The sequence below is a fragment of the Oryx dammah genome, unplaced genomic scaffold, assembly GCF_014754425.2.
Source record: "Oryx dammah isolate SB20612 unplaced genomic scaffold, SCBI_Odam_1.1 HiC_scaffold_8, whole genome shotgun sequence".
In the NCBI taxonomy this organism is placed as follows: domain Eukaryota; kingdom Metazoa; phylum Chordata; class Mammalia; order Artiodactyla; family Bovidae; genus Oryx; species Oryx dammah.
In genome coordinates, this window is record NW_024070192.1 from 27537564 (window position 1) to 27554600 (window position 17037).

The 17037-nt window shown below is 59.2% G+C and overlaps 1 protein-coding gene across 1 annotated transcript in view; it reads left to right on the plus strand.

Moving 5' to 3' along the window:
- The first annotated feature begins 455 nt into the window (after positions 1-455).
- The window catches only part of RAI1 (retinoic acid induced 1), a 103766-nt gene continuing 87184 nt past the window's right edge, over positions 456-17037 (plus strand). Inside the window, exon 1 of the mRNA XM_040245802.1 lies at positions 456-827. The gene's annotated coding sequence lies outside the window, so the exon portion shown is untranslated. The remainder of the gene's footprint in view (positions 828-17037) is intronic.

The following is a 17037-nucleotide window of genomic DNA, read 5'->3' on the forward strand; positions in this document are numbered from 1 at the left end:
GCGTGCTCTGTCTCTGCCCACCAGGCCGCCAGCACCAGGACAGCAGGAACCACTTGTCTCTGCTCTCTCTGAGCCCTCCGAGGTGCCAGTGAGTGAAGAGAGCTCTGCGCGGCGGCGTCCTAGCTTAGAGGTCGGAACGTTTCCCAGACGGGGAAGAGGAGGTCACAGGGAGAGCCGTGGTGAGTGAAGGCGGGGGCCTGGACCCGGGACCCGGCTGGAGCACGGAGCACCCGAGCGCCGGTGCCAGTCCACGTCCTTCGTCCGAGGTTCCGGCCCCGGCCCCGGCCCCCGCGTCCTTGAGGGCCCCTGGGGTCCCCCCGTCCAAACCCCCGCCCCGGGCCCGCAGCGGGCGCGGGCCGCCAGGGGGCGCTGTCGGGGCGCACGGCCCACCTGGCGCCCGGGCGGCGAGCGAGCGCGGCCAGGCGGCCGGGAACTTTTCTCCTCTCGCTCTCGCCGTCTTCTCCCCCCGCGCACCGCCCGCCGCCCGCTCTTCCTGCGCGGAGGGGACCGCATTTCCCCGCGGCCCTGCGACGCCAGAGGTGCGCGGCCAGGGCCTGGTCCCTGCGCCCCGGGCGCCGCCCCCGCCCGCGGCTGCGCTCGGAAGGCGAGGCGCGGAGCGAGGCGCGGCCGGGCGAGAGCGCGCCGAGCAGGCCGCCTAGTCCGCCGCCCGAGCGCCGGCGCGAGGAGGGGGCGCCGCGGCCCACCCTCCTTCCTGCCTGGCCGCGGGCCGGCCGGGCCGCCGCGCCCCGACCCCTATGGCCGCCTGGACCTCCGGGCCGCGAAGTCGCAGCGCCAGATCCCGGGCCCCCGAGTGAGCGCGCGCCGAGGTGAGCACCGAGGGCCGGGGCGGGGGCGCGGGGGCCGCGGGGAAGTCGCTTTGTGTGCGGGGGGCGCGAGGTCACCGGATGGCAGTCTGAGGAGCTGCGGCGGGGTGGGGGCGCCCCGCGCCGCGGGACAAGGGCCGGGGCTGGTGCGAGGCGGGGGCGCGAGGACCGAGGGTCGCGCGTGCGAGCGCTGTGCGCGTGCTTGTCCCCGGGGGTACCCCGAGCGCGGGGTAGGGACCGGGGCATTCTCGCCGCGCCGGGACCGGAGGCTAGCTTTGTGAGGGCGTCCGGGTGGGGGGCGGGGAGCCGACTTCTCCGGGGGACTCTGGGCCTATCGGGGCCCTGGCGTGGGAGCCGGGGCAGCGAGGGCCGTGATGGGGAGGGGCGGCGTGTGAGGCCCTCGGGGGAGCCCCCATCCGTGCCCCCACGCGGGCAGGGGCGCCCGGGCCTGTGCGCAGGCCGCGCGACCGGGCAGGAAGCAGCCCGGGAGGCCGGGGAGCTCCGTCTCGGCCAGGCCCGGGGCGCAGGGGCCTTTCGGGGTGACGTCACGGTGGGGGCTCCGGCCACGCGAGTCCCCTGACGGACGGCGGCGCACCACCGGCCAGGTCCTTGGGCCGGCGCCTGGGAGACAGGAGACCCGGAGGAGGACGCGAGGGCCGGGCGCAAGGCGGCGTCGCCAAGCGCGGCGGGGGCGAGGGGGTGGCAGGACGCGGGGGTGACTTTGGAGCCTTGGTTGCTGGGGGCCGCCCAGGAGGGGCGGAGGGGAAGCGAAACACCAAGCAGGCCCGAGGCCGTGGCGGCCCCAGCTTCCTGGGGCGCCCGTTTTCCCAGTGAGCGATTTCCCCTCCTGGGCTCTGGGTCGTCCTCAAATCCACGCCCGGGGCCGGAGCGCGGCCCGAGTCGTGCCCTGATCCGGGGAGCCCCCGACGGGGGCGGCGCTGGGGCTCTGGCCCTGAATGAAGACTCTATCCGGAGTAACAATGCGCTTCTGGGGGGCTGGGGGAGGGGAGGCAGCACGCCTGAATGGCGACCCGGGCCTGGGCTTCCCAGGGTTTCCGCAGGCTCTGATCCGGGACCCACGCGGGACCCGCACGGTTCCCTCCACCCGCTCTCCCCCCCTGCCATTTGTCTTCCAACGCAGTGGCGTGTGGAGGATTCAAGGGCATTACATCTGGTTGCAATCCAGTTTCATGCCGCTGCTGGGCTGTTAAGACCTCGAGCTGACGTCAAAGCAGGGGAATTACTTCTTTTTATTTTATCTTTTTTTAGTTGTCTGCTGCCCTGGGAAGGGAGGCGGGGTGAGTTAGGCGAGCTCTGATGTGGAGGCGCCAGCGCCCTGGGAGCCTCGGGCTGGGGGCTCTGCTTCTCTGCCCGCACCAGATACTCCATGCAGACCGACTCTGCCTGGGGTCAGGCCCACCCTGGGTGGGAGCAGCCCTCGCTGCAGACTCAGTGGAGGCCCCTCCCGACTGACCACACGGCTGCATTTCCAGAGGCTTCCCAGGGACGTGGCCTCACATCTGGAAACTGGAAAGGAATCTTTTAGTTTCCCACCCCGCCCCCCCACAGGAGCATCCAGGAGCGAGTCTTTAGGAGCAGTGGCCTTTTGGGTGACCCAGAGGGAGTGGACACAGACATTGTGGTTTCAGGGAGCCCCTCACAGTCAGAAGCCTTGGTTCCAGGATTGTGTCTGCGGGTGATCCAGAGTGGGCTGAGTGTGACCTTTCCAACAGCCAGGTGCCCCGACAGCTTCCTAAACACAGGGAGGTCACCCATTCTGTGACTTTGGACCAGGAGGCCTGTGCAGCAGGGCCCGGGCTGATTCCTCAGGGTCTTGAGTCTGGACTATGGGTTACAAGCCCTCACCTGTGACCTGCAGTAAGAAACACATTTCAGGTCCCAGCTTTATTCATGCCCACTATGTGTAACTGAAACGAAAGTTGAGTGAAATAGCTCTTTCCTCTGTTGTTAGTGCCCTGGTCTGATATTTTCTGTTCTAGTCTATTTAATTTTTTTTTAAATAGCATTCTGTGACCCTTGAATTGATGTCACGATCTGCTAATGGGTCATTCCCAGAGTTTGAAAAAACAGGCCTAGAAAATGAGTCTGCTTTCTAGTCATTCAACAAACATGAATTGAGGCCCTGACAGTGTCTCTCTTTTTGAATTACTCAGGTGACACATGGATTTGTTCTCATTGTGAAAAATGCAAATAACCCAGAGGTATATAGGGTAGAAGTGCCCCCAGTAACCCCAGTTAACACTTTGAATGTGGTTTGCTGTTCACTTGTGCATACACGTCTCACACACACAGACACAGAGCTTCCTCTTACCCCGATCTGGACCACGCCTGGTGCTCCTCTTCTCAGCTCCTCTTTCCCTTCCTGGGGTCATGCAGGGGTCATGGGGGGGTGCTCCAGGGCAAGGTGTTGGGTGATTCCTGGCTTTACCACGTATTGAATGGGTTATCTCTGTACCTCAGTGTCCTCATCTGTACAATGAAGCTAATAACTGTTCCAGCCTCACTGGATTATGGTGAAGCTTTAATGAATCCACACAACCCCATGAATCTGAGAACAGTGTTTGTCCCAATAAATGCCAGCTGGCCCTGACACCGTTATTGTTACCACTGCCTTTCCGTGGCCATCTGTGTTTGTACCTCATGCTTTAATAGTCACATGTGGCTGTGCATGGATGTCTCTCCCCCGGCCCCCAACATGTGGTTCAGCAGGCAGGACCAGGCAGAGCCCTGCAGGTTGGCAGTATTCCCATGGGAGAGGCACCTGGGCTCTCGGGCCCACCAGGTATTTCCTAGGGCCCACTATTTCAAAGTCCTGTGCTTAATATTGGAGAAGGCAATGGCACCCCACTCCAGTACTCTTGTGTGGAAAATTCCATGGACGGAGGAGCCTGGTGGGCTGCAGTCCATGGGGTTGCTAAGAGTAGGACATGACTGAGCAACTTCCCTTGCACTTTTCACTTTCATGCATTGGAGAAGGAAATGGCAACCCACTCCAGTGTCCTTGCCTGGAGAGTCCCAGGGACGGGGGAGCCTGGTGGGCTGCCATCTATGAGGTCGCACAGAGTCAGACACAACTGAAGCAACTTAGCAGCAGCAGCAGTACTTAATACACCTGCCTGCAAGGTCACAGCCCAGGGGTGGGACCCACGTGGTACCCAAAGGGACAAGTGGGAGCTCCTGCCAGGTCTTGGCAGGAAGCAGGGCCTCCCATGGAAGAGCTGGCAGGTGTGCTGGGGACAGCGAGGGAAGGAGCATCTTTGGCGGGACTTGTTCCTGCGAGGATGGGCAGATGGGGACCACATGAATCAGTTTCAGGATGTGGGACAGGTAGCCTGAGCATGAAGTCCAGAGGTGAGAGTGTCTTCACTTGGCCAGAGGTGGAGGGCTTTGTGAAGGTGAAGCTTCGTGGCCGAGGGGACTTGGAGCCCAGGTAGGTGGGGAGGGGGCCGATCCTGGCAGTGGGAGCACACCAGTGGTTCTTTGGTGGCTGCAGCAGATGGAGCTTGTGGCCAAGAGGGAGGACTTGGTTCATAAAGGCCGTGACGGGAGAGGCTAATTTTTGCCCAGCCCCTTCATGGGCCTCCCTGCCTCCATCCTGCCCCCTCCTGTGTGGGCCCCACTACAGGGTGACCTTTTTCCACCATGGCAGTGTCGCCCTGGGGTTCCTGTTGCCTCTGAATAAAGGTCTGCTCAGGAGCCCTTCCCAGGTGGGGGCCTCTCTTGTCCTTCGCCAGCTCTGCCCCGACTCAAGCCCCTTCCCCTTCTGCCACAGCAGACCGCCACCCCCCCCACCCCCACCCCCCCGGAGACAGCCCTGACATTGCTGCCTCTGTGCTGTGTTGGCCCCAGCTGTTCCTTCCACCTGGGCTTCCCTGCACCTTTCTCCCTGCCTCCCGGGACTAAAACAGACGTCCTGTCTCCTGCTCTGACCTCCTCGGCAGAACTGAGTCATCCCCCTTTGTCTTCAGCTGAAGCATAGCGTTCATCACGGAATTAGCGGTAATTCTGTTGGTATCTGTCCTCCCCAGGAGGCCGGGGCATCGAGGCCCAGGGCTTGGCCGCCTCCTCTCTGCAGCCCCATCAGCTCCATGGGCAAGGCGGGGGAGCACAGAGCACTCAGAAGCCTTCCGAGCAGGAAGGGGTGGGCGAGAAGGTGAGCTGGGGGAGCACAGTGTTGTTTTTGGGGTCCTATTGGGATCTTGGGGACTCTCAGGGTGCTGGTCAGAGGATTCTGTTTGTCAGACCATAGAGGAGACAAGTGAGGGCCCCCTGCTACTCCCCGGGAGGGGGGATGGGGCGGGTGGGAAGAACTGGCTCATCCTGTTTCCCTGGGGACTGAGGCAGAGCGTGCCCTGTGCCTGGGTGGGTCACCGGGATCCGAGACTGGAATGTGACACCAGGGTGGGTGCCAGCGGCCGGAGGCGCAGACGGGCTTGGCTGCCAGCGGAGAGCTTTTGCTCTGCTGGTTCTCGAATCCGTGTGAAGAGTGTGTGGGGGGGTGGGTGGGGGGGAGGAAAGAGCAACGTGGGAAAGGGCACTTGGTCAGGAGGGACAGGAGGATGGGCCAGAAGCTCCAGGGCTCCCATGGGACCAGCCGACCATCACTCACCCAGCAGACACCCCCTCCCTGCCAAGTCCCCACCTCTTGGCCCTGGGCTTGCAGGGCTCAGAGCTGAGAGGCTTCAGGCTGGTGGACAGCAGTCATCCAGTTTCCACGTGGTGGTGATTGGGCTCAGGAAGGGGCCCCAGGGAGCCGGGAGGGGAGCAGATCCAGTGGGGCAGAGGGAGGTGGGGGTCAGTGGGGGACTGGGGCCGCTCAGGGCCGGGATGGGCCCCAGACAGGGGTCCCACGTGAGGTGTACAGACTCTGTCATACTTGGTCCCCCCCCTGGAGACCATGCCTCTGTCTGGTCTAGTCCGGTCAGGGCAGCACAGCTGAGCAGTGGCACAGCCCTGGGTTTGGAGTCAGGACAGGGTTTGAGTTCCAGCTGCTGCTGCAGGAAAGTCACCCCCACCCCCCAGCACATTTCCCCTCCTGTCCGAGCTCTGCATGCAGTGTGTTCTGTCGTCTGGAAAGCCCAGGGTCCAGTCCAGGCGTGGCCATCCTGCTGGGGGCTCCATCTCCCCACCTTCACATGGGCGCAGTCCCCGGCCCCAGGAGCCTGCTGTGCGGAGACTCAAGTCATTATTCCTCCCGCTGAAGGACTTTGTGGGAAGAGGTCGCTGTGACCGCTCCAGTCCTGCTGTGACGTGGGCTGAAACTGAGAATTTGGTGCCTGTTTCTTCCCCAGCCAGGTAGAGGTGGATGGATCGCGTGGGTCTTGGTCACCTGGTGGGGCAGGTGAGAATTAGTTTTCCGGCCAGAGTTTCTGCTCTGGGGCAAAGGGGCTTGGCCCTGGTGCTGTGGGGTGGACTCGGGTGGCAGCGTAACCACAGACTCATTCATTTCTTCGTGCATTTGTTCCTAAATCACATAGTGAGTACCTCGCTCAGACCGGAGTGCGGGGAACACAGCTGTCAACTCAAGACACTTCAAACACAGTGCGGATAAGCACCCGCCTTTCAGAGTTCAGCGTCTTGGGTTCGCATCGTGGCCCTGCTGCTTACTATTTCTTTGCTCATTGGTGAAATGGGGCGGGGGGGTTGGAGGTATGTCAGCACTCACCTCATGGGTTTGTTGGGAGAATTAGTGAGTTGATGCAGGTAAAATTCTTCAGACAGAGCCTGTTTAATGCATAGAAATACATAGAAGGTGCTAGAAGACGGTTCATTTTTATTCTTGCCCTGAAGAATCTTGGCACCCGCTCCCTGCTGAGGGAGGGCAGTGCAGCCAGGGCTTTCTTGAGAGGCCTGACACCCAGGAAGCAGGTGGTGGCCCTCCAAACTCCCGCCCCCAAGCCCCAACCCCGGCAAGCCACAGCCTCCGGGGTTGAACCTTCCAAGGAGCCCTGGGGACAGGTGTCTACTTCAGGAGCCCAGTGGGTGAGGCCTGTCCGCCTGGGAAGCTGTAACCCTGCCTGGAACCAGGTGGGCTTCAGACTTCAGAAAGTAACTTCAGGATCAAGAATTGAAGCTGAGGGACTTCCCCTGGTAGCCCAGTGGTGAAGAGCCGCCTTGTCGTGCAGGGAACTCGGGTTGGACCCCTGGTTATGCTTTGGAGTAACTAAGCCGCCTGCCACAATGAAAGATCCCACGTGACACAAGGGAGACCCCACAAGCTGCAGACCCAACTCAGGCAAGTAAGTTAAAAAGAGAACTGAAGCTGAATGAATTTTCTGATTGACACCTTCAATTGACAGAGGCCACCAGACCACCCCTGGGTGTTCTTAGGCAGGTTCCTCCAGCTCTCTGAGCCTCTCTTTCCTCATATATCAGGTAACAGAAATGATAGTACCAATTTCATAGTTTCTTTTCTAAGAGGACTGAATGAGAGGATGCCTACAAAGCACTTGGCTGCAATTGGCACATAGCAAAATGCTTAGTAAATGTTGCCTATTAGTGATAATAGTTCTCAGAATATGTCAATTAAAAACACCTGAGGGCCTTGCCTGGTGGTCCAGTGGCTGGAGCTCCGAGCTTCCAATGTACGGGGCCTGGGTTCGATCCCTGGTCGGGGAGCTAGCTCCCACATACCACAAATGAAGATCCTGTACGCTGACATGAAGAGAGGAGATCCCACGTGCCACAGCCAAGACCCAGTGCAGCCAAATAAATAAATATTTTTTAAAAAAACCAAACACTTGAAAGATTTCTTCTTGGGGGCCACAGCTCCTTAGAGATGTGAAGTTATAAGCCTGTCACTAGCATGGGACAAAGAATTGTTACAATGAGGCAGAGACTCTTGAGGCCCAGACACATTTAACTGCTGAAGCACAGTCACACAGGAGCCCAGGGCAGGGTGCCGAAGTGGGAACAGAGTTGCCTTTTACTCAGGTGCTCTTTGATGCTTTGAGAGTTATTCCTGCAGCAAATGGTAACTGCGGATCAGCACTGATACACAGCTGAGGTCAAGTGGGCCTGTCTTCTGGAAGCTTCTGATATGATGGGAAATGAAATTTGCATGTGATGATGCTAAGAGGTTGGAGAAGGACATGGCAACCCACTCCAGTATTCCTGCCTGGAGAATCCCATAGACAGGCGCTGGTGGGCTACAGTACGTGGAATTGCAGAGAGTCAGACATGACTGAAGTGACTTTGCATGCATGCATGCATGATAAGAGGTAAAATAAAAATCACCTGTTCTGTTGGTGGGTGGTGGGGTAGGGAGAGTTGTATATTTGCTCATTTGGCGGGGGGCAGAGGTTGGGGTGCAGGCCTTGGAGCAGTGGTTCTCAAGTGGGAGTAATTTCGTCCCTCGGGGGGCCTGGGGCCCTGTCTGTAGATGTTTTTGGTTGCCTCCACCGGGGGAGGGGGTGCTAACATCTAGTGGGTTGAGGCCCGGGACACTGCTCAACATCCTGGGATGCACAGGACACACCCCCACAAGTTACCTGGCCCCAAACGTCAGCAGTGCTGAGGGGTTTGGCCAGCTTTGTCCTGGAGCCATATGATGACACGGCTGTGCCCCTGCCCTTGTGAAGCCCTCAGTCTGGTAGGTGAGCAGACCTCAAAGACATGACTGTGTGGATGTAGGTTCGTTCACCTGCGACCCTGCTGCAGCTGAGAAGGTGCCCCTTGCAGGGGAGGCCTTGGGGGAGGGCATCCAGGCAGAGGTGGGGGTGGAGGGGTGCAGCCCCAGAAAAGGCTCAGAAGCAGAAAGGCAGAGGTGTGTGGTAGAAGGGGCAGATGCCTGGTGTGTGTCTGGGGCAACAGCAGACAGTGAGTGACCCAGCCTCAAGGCCAAGGACCTCTCTGCTTTGCCTGGTTTGAGGCAACTACATCTCCCAGCATGCTGTGCTCCAGGGCACTGGGGTGGGGGGGTGCCCTGCGGAGGCCTGGTGGGTTGGTGGGAGGGAACTCCTGCCCTCCGCAGAGGTCCCAGCTCTGCCCCTTCTCTCATTTGCATCTGTCTGATAGATGGGAACGAGAACTAGGAAAAAAAGAAGAGGAAGAACAATATTTTCATTTCAAACACAGGGATGAGGGAGGTGGGAAGGAATCTGGTTTAGGACACCTTTGAGAGGAGCACAGAAAATCCCTACCATGGCCTGAAATAGCACGAAAAACAGACGTTTGGCCAGATCACACTTAATTGATTGGCTCTCTTTTTTCGAGTCCAGCAGGATGTGGACGGTGCTGGCTTTGTTCCCTTGGGATGACAGTGACCCCCCCTGGGGCCCCCGGGCTGGCTACTTAAACAGAGGCCCTGCTCTCCCAGGCAGGACAGGAACCCGGGGAGCTCAGCCTGAGCATTGCAGAGGACCAGAGAAGGTGACTGGGGGGATGCCCGGCAGCAGGGCCAGGTGGGTGAAAGTGGAGGTAGGAGAGATCTGGTTCCTCTAATAAGTGGATGCCTGGCTCTTTGGCTGCTGAGAGGGATCATGGAGAAAAGCCATCATTTAATGAGTGCCTGCTATTGTGCTCAGCACTGGGTGGTCCTCTCTAAGCCTTATTAACCAACTCCTACGGATCAAGGAAACAAGCTCAGAGAGGTTAAGTGACCTGCGTGAGATCACACAGCAACCAAGTGCAGACTTAAGATTGGAAACCACAATCTGTTGGGCTCCAAAGCCAGGCCCTGCCTGCTCCTCATTCATCTCCTGGTGGTCACTCATCCGTTCAGCAGATAATCTCTGTGAAATAATACTGTGACCTGGTGGGATTTTCTTTTAGGCCTCGGAGTCAGAAGTGGGCTTGAATTCTGACTAGAGCAGTTTCAGTCTCTGTAGCTTTCTCAATCAGAGCCTGCTTTCATCTGTCAAGTGGGCACAACCACACCTTTGTCCTGGAGTTGCTTTTAAGGGTTAAACTGCATGGGAGAGAACAGGAAGGGGAAGAGAGAGGCCCAGGGAGGTTAGGACCTGCCCAGGCCACCCGGCGTGACAGGGTGCAGTGAAAGAACCCTGGGTAGAAGGAACCAGGCGAGATTGTGGTATCTCTGTGCAGTATCAGTATTGGGTTTCATTATTTGAATGGGGAGAGAGGGCAGCCCCCACTCTGCAGGTAGAGAAGGTGGTGTGGAATGCGGGTGTTTATTTTTCTGTGTCTGTGAAAGCCCTGTTTCAGCTCAGGCTGATAGGGTGTCCCAAGACACTGCAGAGAGTGTCTGCCATGGAGACAGATCTGCCCAGGTGCTTGCCTAGCGTGGGCACTGAGAGGGTACCTCCCAAGCCAGGCTCCCAGTGCAGCCTGTAACCCTTCATCCTAGAGCCTGCTGAGCCTGGGTACCCTCAGAAAGAGCAAGGGTGGGTGACGGCCTTGAACCTGGGGTGTCCCTCCGCCTTCTTGAATTTGGCCGTCCTGGCCCCATTCATCTCCTTATCTTCTGGCAGCCCCCTTGAGTTGCTGGGAGGGAAGTCAGGGGCAGCCTTCCCGACTGACAAAACAAGCCTTGCTCACAAAAGAAGGGAGGTTGGCAGGACTGCTCTGTCTCCCCTCCCCCGTCCCAGCCTCTGGCTGCAGGCATCTCCCCTGCTTTGCCCAGGAGGCACCCCAAAATTCTGAGAGGTAGTGAGGGGGCTGCAAAGCCATCAGACTGCTCTGGCGGGGTATCCCTGGCACCAGGAAGGTGGTTTCTAGGGAGGATGACTGGCCCCTCCTTCCTTTCAGGAGTCTGGGAAGGTTTTCTGGAGAGGAAGCCAGGCCGGCAGGTAGCAGAGAGACATCGGATCCAGGGGGAGCAGCAGAGAAAGCAAACAAACAGGGCTTTGTGTGGTTGCAGATTGGCGGCTCAGAAGGGAAGCCGGCTGGTGGGAGGGGAAGGAGGAGGGGGGAGGAGGGGACTGCAGGCCAGGCCAGTGCTCTGGGCAGAGATAGGCGGCTGGACCAGCCCAGGCTGGGCGGCCAGGGAGCAGGGAGTGCCACTGTGTGTGGACAGGCTTCTGGAGTCAGCCTGGCTGTGTCCCAGCCCTGCCACTTCACTCCTTAACAAATCTGGGCTTGTTTGCCCACCTACTGGGGCAGAGTCACTCACACAGGACTGGGGAGATAGTCATCCGGCCCGACTGGCCTGGCCCGTCATGTGAACCCCCACCCTACAGGGATACAGGCCAAGAAGGGATCAGGGTCTGCCTGGCGGGCTGCCAGCTTGGCCGGGTCTCCTGAGGGGGCCTGGAGGGCAGCGGAGCAAAGGGGTTCGCACTGCTCAGTAGCAGATGCCTGGCATGTGGATGGACAGAGGCTGGCATTTCGGGTCCTAGGCCCTGGAGCGCAGCATCCCCTGCGCTGGTGGAGGGTCCATCTCGGGGGCAAATCCTGGATCCTTCGGGGCAGCCCGGGCTGGCCCGCCTGTCCAGGCGCGCGCAGCCCCGCCTCGGGGTGGGGGCTTGGTAGGAGCCGGCAGGCCAGACACAGAGGCAGCTGCATTACCGCCTCGGGGGCCATTTCCTCTCCTCGCCGACCTCGGGAGGGCAAACGCCCGCGCTTCCTGGCTTCCCCTCGCTCCCAGCGGCGCCCTCAAAGCGGCCACGCTGGGGCCTCAGCGCATCGGGGCGGACGAACCCAGCCAGGGCCGCGACCGCGACTCCGGAGGCCAGGGCGCGGGGAGGGGCGGGGTGGCCGCTGCGTCGCCATGGCAGCGCCCATCCCGGCGTGCCCCGCGCAGTCGCGGGGTGGGGACTCCAGGCCCCGCCCCTCGCCTCGCCAGACGGCGACTTCCGGGAACCGGGGCTGTGGGCGTGGCTCAGGCCCCGCCTCTCACGGCCCCTGGCTTCCGGGAACCGGGGCGTGGGGCGGGGCTTCCGGAGGGGCTGGCGTCCACCGGGTTCTCGTCCCGGCCCGGGTCTGTTGCTTTGCGTCCCGTACTGCCCTACGGGTCTGGCCCTGGCTCTGCGCTTCCCTCGCCAGCCGCCTCCCTTGCTTGATGCCCTTTCGGGCCTCGCGCCTTCGGTGTCCCGCCGGTCACTCCCGGGCCTTCCCCCCGTTTCCCCCCGGGCACTCGGCTGACCTCTGCTCGCCCGCACATGGCCTGGGCAGGCCGCTGAAGGGTGCAGCCTTGAGCCTTGGAAGAGGTGTCCTGGGCGGGGGCAGCTGTCCTTGCCCTTTCGAGAACTCGCACTGGGAGGGTGAGAATGGACTTCAGCGGCCGCGGGAGACTTGGTGTGGAAAAGAACTTATCAGGCCTGAGCATTTTTTTTTTTTTTTTAAATAAAATCAGGTTATAAAGGGCTTCTTTGGTGGCTCAGACTGTAAAGAATTTGCCTGCAATGTGGGAGACCCGGATTCGATCCCTGGGTTGGGAACATCCCCTGGAGAAGGAAATGGCAACCCATTCCAATATTTTTGCCTGGAGAAATTCATGGACAGAGAAGCCTGGGGGGCTACAGTCCACGGGGGTCACAAAGAGTAGGAGAGGAATGAGCAACTAACACTTTCACCAGGTTATGACCATGTTGATTTTAGAAAAACCTAAAAATGCCAGATGACAAGCAAAAACCTCTCATAATTCCACCCCTAGAACATAATATTTGTTAGCATTTTTGCTCTAGACATATGGTAAACAACACAATAAATGTAATAAATATAAAATATGGAGTCATGCTGTATATTTGGTTTTGTAAGGCCCTTGTGTTTTAATAGCTTTCTCTCCCACTACAGAAAAAGGATAGGCTGATTATAGACTTCTGGAAAGTAAGGCAAATGTAAAGGAAAGCAGTTCACCCAAACTCCCAGGCCCCAAAGGCAGCCTCACTTGACTCCTCTCTGCCCTATCCTGGGGTCTTCTGTTAAAGGGTGCTGCCTTCTTCCTCCGTGAGCCATCTGATGTCTTGCTTTTCTCCCTTCCTGTGTGAAGCCTGCTCCTTTTCCCTGAGTCTGTGAGTCTGGAGAGAACTGGAACCGGATCTCGGGAGCTTCAGAGAGGAGTCAGACTGGGTGGCTGCTTCCTGACTTGGTTGGACCTCTCCCCATCTGCCAACCCCAGGAACGCTTGCCCTGGCTCCTTAATTGGCAGTCTGGGCAGGGCCCACCGAGCCCAGCGAGTGCCACCCAGCCTGTGCAGAGCTGTTGAAGACTTGTTGCCCCTGAGGAGACCAGGCTCCGGCAGCAAGGCCAAACCAAGTTCCCAGACCTCAGTCACATCCGGGTACCCCTTGCCCAGCCATGTGCACACTTGGCCCGTGGTTGGCCCTGTGGCCCCCTTTTGCTCCCACTGTATGTCCTAGGAGCAGGTTTCTACTGCCCTGGGCTGCTTGGCCTCCCCTTAGGGGCCTGTGGGCCTGGCACCAGGCGCAGCCTCCCTCAGCTCAGCTGCCTCTTGAACTCCAAGTTGCCCTGGCCCTACCCATCCCTGCTACCAGGCTTCTTTCTCCATTCCTAAGCAGTTCAGTTCTGACGCGTCCCATCCCTGCGTGAAACAGACCTTGGAAAATCAGAGCTGCCAAGGATGGACCGGCATTTAAAAGGCATCCAAGACTTGAGGGGAGGGTGGAAGAGGGGAGAGAGCGCAGGGCCCTGTCCCTGGGCAGCAGCTGGATTTAGTGGATGGAAAATCACAGAATGCACCCTTCCCTGGGAAGCACCCCGGGAAGACAGGGGCAGGTAGGGTACCAGGCAGCATGCCCCACGGGCCACCACCCGCAGTCACCACCACATGCTCCCAAAGTGAAAAGATGTGTGAGGGCCATCGGGAGCCTGCAGCCGGCGGCCTTGTAAATTGTGTTCTCTTAGCAGGTTTATTCGTTTATGAAATATTGAAGCCCCATTTCGCTTTACCTGTAGCAGGGAGGCAGCCAGGTTGGGGCTGAGATTAATGCTCTGAACATGACTTATTTATCTGGAGCCGCTCTTCTGGGCTGGGTGCTGCCTGCCATATGGAATGTAACCAAGCGCCAAGATGAGTGTGTGTCTGTTTGTGTTTCTGGGCTTGCGGGGCTGTGTGTCTGTCCATCTTTGAGGGGGTTCCGTACTAGAGGGTGATGGTTCTCATATGCTTGCTGTGTCCAGGCGTGTATATGAGTCTGTGTGTATAAGATTGCTAAGAGTATGCCTGTGTGTAGAGTGTGGTGTCTGTGTGTGTGGAGGGGAGGGGTTGAGGAATGAGTTGAGGGAGTGGATTTTGCGAGCAGGTTTGTGTGCTCATATCTGTGGTTGTGTCCGCAACATGGGATTAGGGTTGGGGGACAGATGTTCTTCTGTGTGTGTGTCTGCATTTGTGGTGGGGCCACAGGTGTGCCAAGTGTGTGTCTGTTGTGTGTGAGCCCGTTTCTGTGTGCATGTGGTGTGGTGCAGGACTTATATGTCAAAGGCAGAGTCCGTGGCACCAACTGGTTGTGGGCTGTCTGCTGCCCCAGCCGTGGCCTGGGAGGAATGATGCCTGATGTACTTGTGTCCTCTGACCCTTGTGTGGCGGGGCCTCAGGTTCTGGGAGGGACTGACGTTGGGGACTGAAGAGACACTGGCAGCCCTTGGCACTCTTCAGCAGAACTGAGCCTTCCTTGCCCTGTGACTCAGAGACCAGAAGGAACTCTGGGGTCAGGGTGGTCTGGGCCCACATCTTGTGGATGGGGACAGCCAAGGTCCAAGAGCATACAGCCTGTGATGGCCACGGCAGCCCTGATGCTGGGCGGGGCTCTGGCTGCAGTGCTCTGCTCAGGGCACCCCCCGACACCCCTGTTGCATCATCTTCCACTTCTGTGCCTGGGGGGTGGATTCCCAGCCATCCTCCTGTGGCACAGGGCAGGCAGGACTTGGTTGGCGGACACCAGCTTGGTTGGCAAGTTGAGTCCTGCCCAGAGGCAGGCAGCAAGGACAGCCAGGGATGTTGGGGGCACTCAGCTGGGGACCTGAGTCCCAGGAGGGAGTCCCAGCTCTGAGGGCAGCATGGCGCCGGGGCGTCACCTCTGTCCTTTCCTGGCAGCAGCCCCTCACCCAGATGCGGCCCAGACGTGGCCCATGGCATTTGGTTTTCCTCAGCCCGTGACAGCCCTAAGCTCCTCCCACCTCGGCAGCTAATGCGTCTGTCACTACTTTCCTAATGAGGATGCCCAGGGCCCCCCTGGGAGCCATACCTTTGCAGGCCAGCCGGCAGCTGCGGGGGTGGGCTGGCCTCAGGGTCAGGCTGGGGAAGGGGGTGAGCCCCTCTCTTGCTTGCAGCCCCCAGCCATGGGGGCCTCGAGGTGCGTCCAGGCCCTGAGCCTGCTGTGTGGAGGTGGGAGGTCCTGGGGGGCTTGGGGAGGCAGGAGCCCACCCCAGCACACATTTTTTTCCTTTGGCCCTGTGACTGTTTGTAATCACAGAGCTTCATTTGGCCTATAGACGTGTTTGCAGGCCTACTGTGTGTGCGACCAGAATCCTCTTGAGATCTGGGTGTTTCTGTGCCCCACCCTCATGGAGCTGCCAAAAGCAGGAAAGACAGTAATCATATCAGCTGTTTGCGTCATTATGTGGCCTGTACAGGAATGGGAACATGCGTTCATCAGGAGCTGAGGTAGACCCGGAGCAGTCTTGCAGAGTTCCTCAAACTAACGGAGGGCAGGGGGGCTGCTCGCCTCACCTGAAAGGCTCAGCCAGGACTTGAGGGAGTCAGGAGACCCACACTCGTGCTGTGGGCCCCAGGCCACTGCCCGCCTCCTCTGGGCTCCATCACCTCTGGAACTCAGAAGGCTGGTCTCTCCTCTCCCAGTGCTCTTTGCCCTCCCCACCAGGGCCCTCAGGATATCTCAGCAGCAGCCTTGACTTTGGAATGCCAGAGGCACTGCCCCAGGGGGCCCGGGAGGCCCACCATTCCTTTCTTTGCTCTCACATAGGCCACTGGGAGAGGCAGAGGGGGCAGGGTGGGGGGTACTGCGGGAGACTGGGAAGAGGTGAAGCCAGAGCATCAGGCCCCTCCCCGGCGGAGGGAGGCATCAGTTCACTTGTTCCCCTGCCTGTGACTGTGTCCTGGACACCTCTAATTGCCAGGCTCCCTGCTGTGCATTAGACCAGGTGCCATGATGCGTGTCATCCTGCCACATCTGGCCCCTAGGCCCAATATGAAGGCTCACCAGTGTTTGGCGTGGGAGGAAGCAAATGAGTTGCCAGGGAGCAATCCTGGGAGATTTCATCCCAATTCTGGTTTACAGCTCACCTGGACCATTGCCATCTGCCTCCCTCAAGGCCACACCTGGTGGTGCGGCCCCCAGCCCAAGGCCCCAGGCCTCCTCCTGGCCACAGTCTGCACACCTCCCCAGCGGCCCAGCCGTCTCACCCGTGGTGGTGTGGCTTCCTGCTTGTGAGCCCAGCCCAGCCTCAGGAGCCAGAGCACCTGGTGAATCAAGTCCCTGTCCAGGCCTCAGTTTTCTCCTCTGTTAAATGGGGGTCACAGGGGACTTCCCTGGTATCCAGTGGCTATAACTCCGTGCTGTCAGTACAGGGGGCCCAGGTTCAATCCCCAGTCAGGGAACTAGATCCCCCATGTTGTAACTGAAGATCCTGTGTGCCTCACCTAAGACCTGGCACAGCCAAATAAATAAATATATATATATTTTAAACGGGGACCACAACAGGAAGTACCCACGAGCTCCTAGAGTCACAGGAGGAATTGAGTGAGAGAATTTTTAAGTGCTTAGAACTGGCTTCAGTGTCAGCTGCTACTTTGGTGTTGAATCAATAGGTGCCTGCCGGCTGAAGCCTGGGTTTGTCTCCACTGCCTGGGACCCTGTGTGTAACACGCAACTCCAGGCCCATTTACCCAGCTGTTTCTTTGGGAGAGAGACACCTGTTGGACCTTGTGCCTCGCCGTCCAAAGGCCTAGTCTCAGGACCTGGACTGGAGCCCCTGTGAATGGAGCTCCTTTGGGCTCCTTTGGGTGGGGTCCCCCACTCCAGGCTGACTTGACTTGGGTTCCGACAGCCCCAGGGGCCCATGGCCCTCAGAGCATCCTCTTGTTCATCTGCTAATGAGCTGCGTGGATGCTTCATGGCCTTGAGCACGGGTTTAATTGCCCTTACCAACTGCCAACCCTTTGGCCTTCATTACCCGGAAAGGGCATTGGGTGGGGGCAAGCTGGATGGACTGAGGGAGGGCTGGCCTGGAGGTTAGAATAATTGATTTGCCTCCCAGCCTTCTCCGGCTTGGCGTTCAAGGCCCTGCTGCCCATGATCCAGCCTCACCTTCT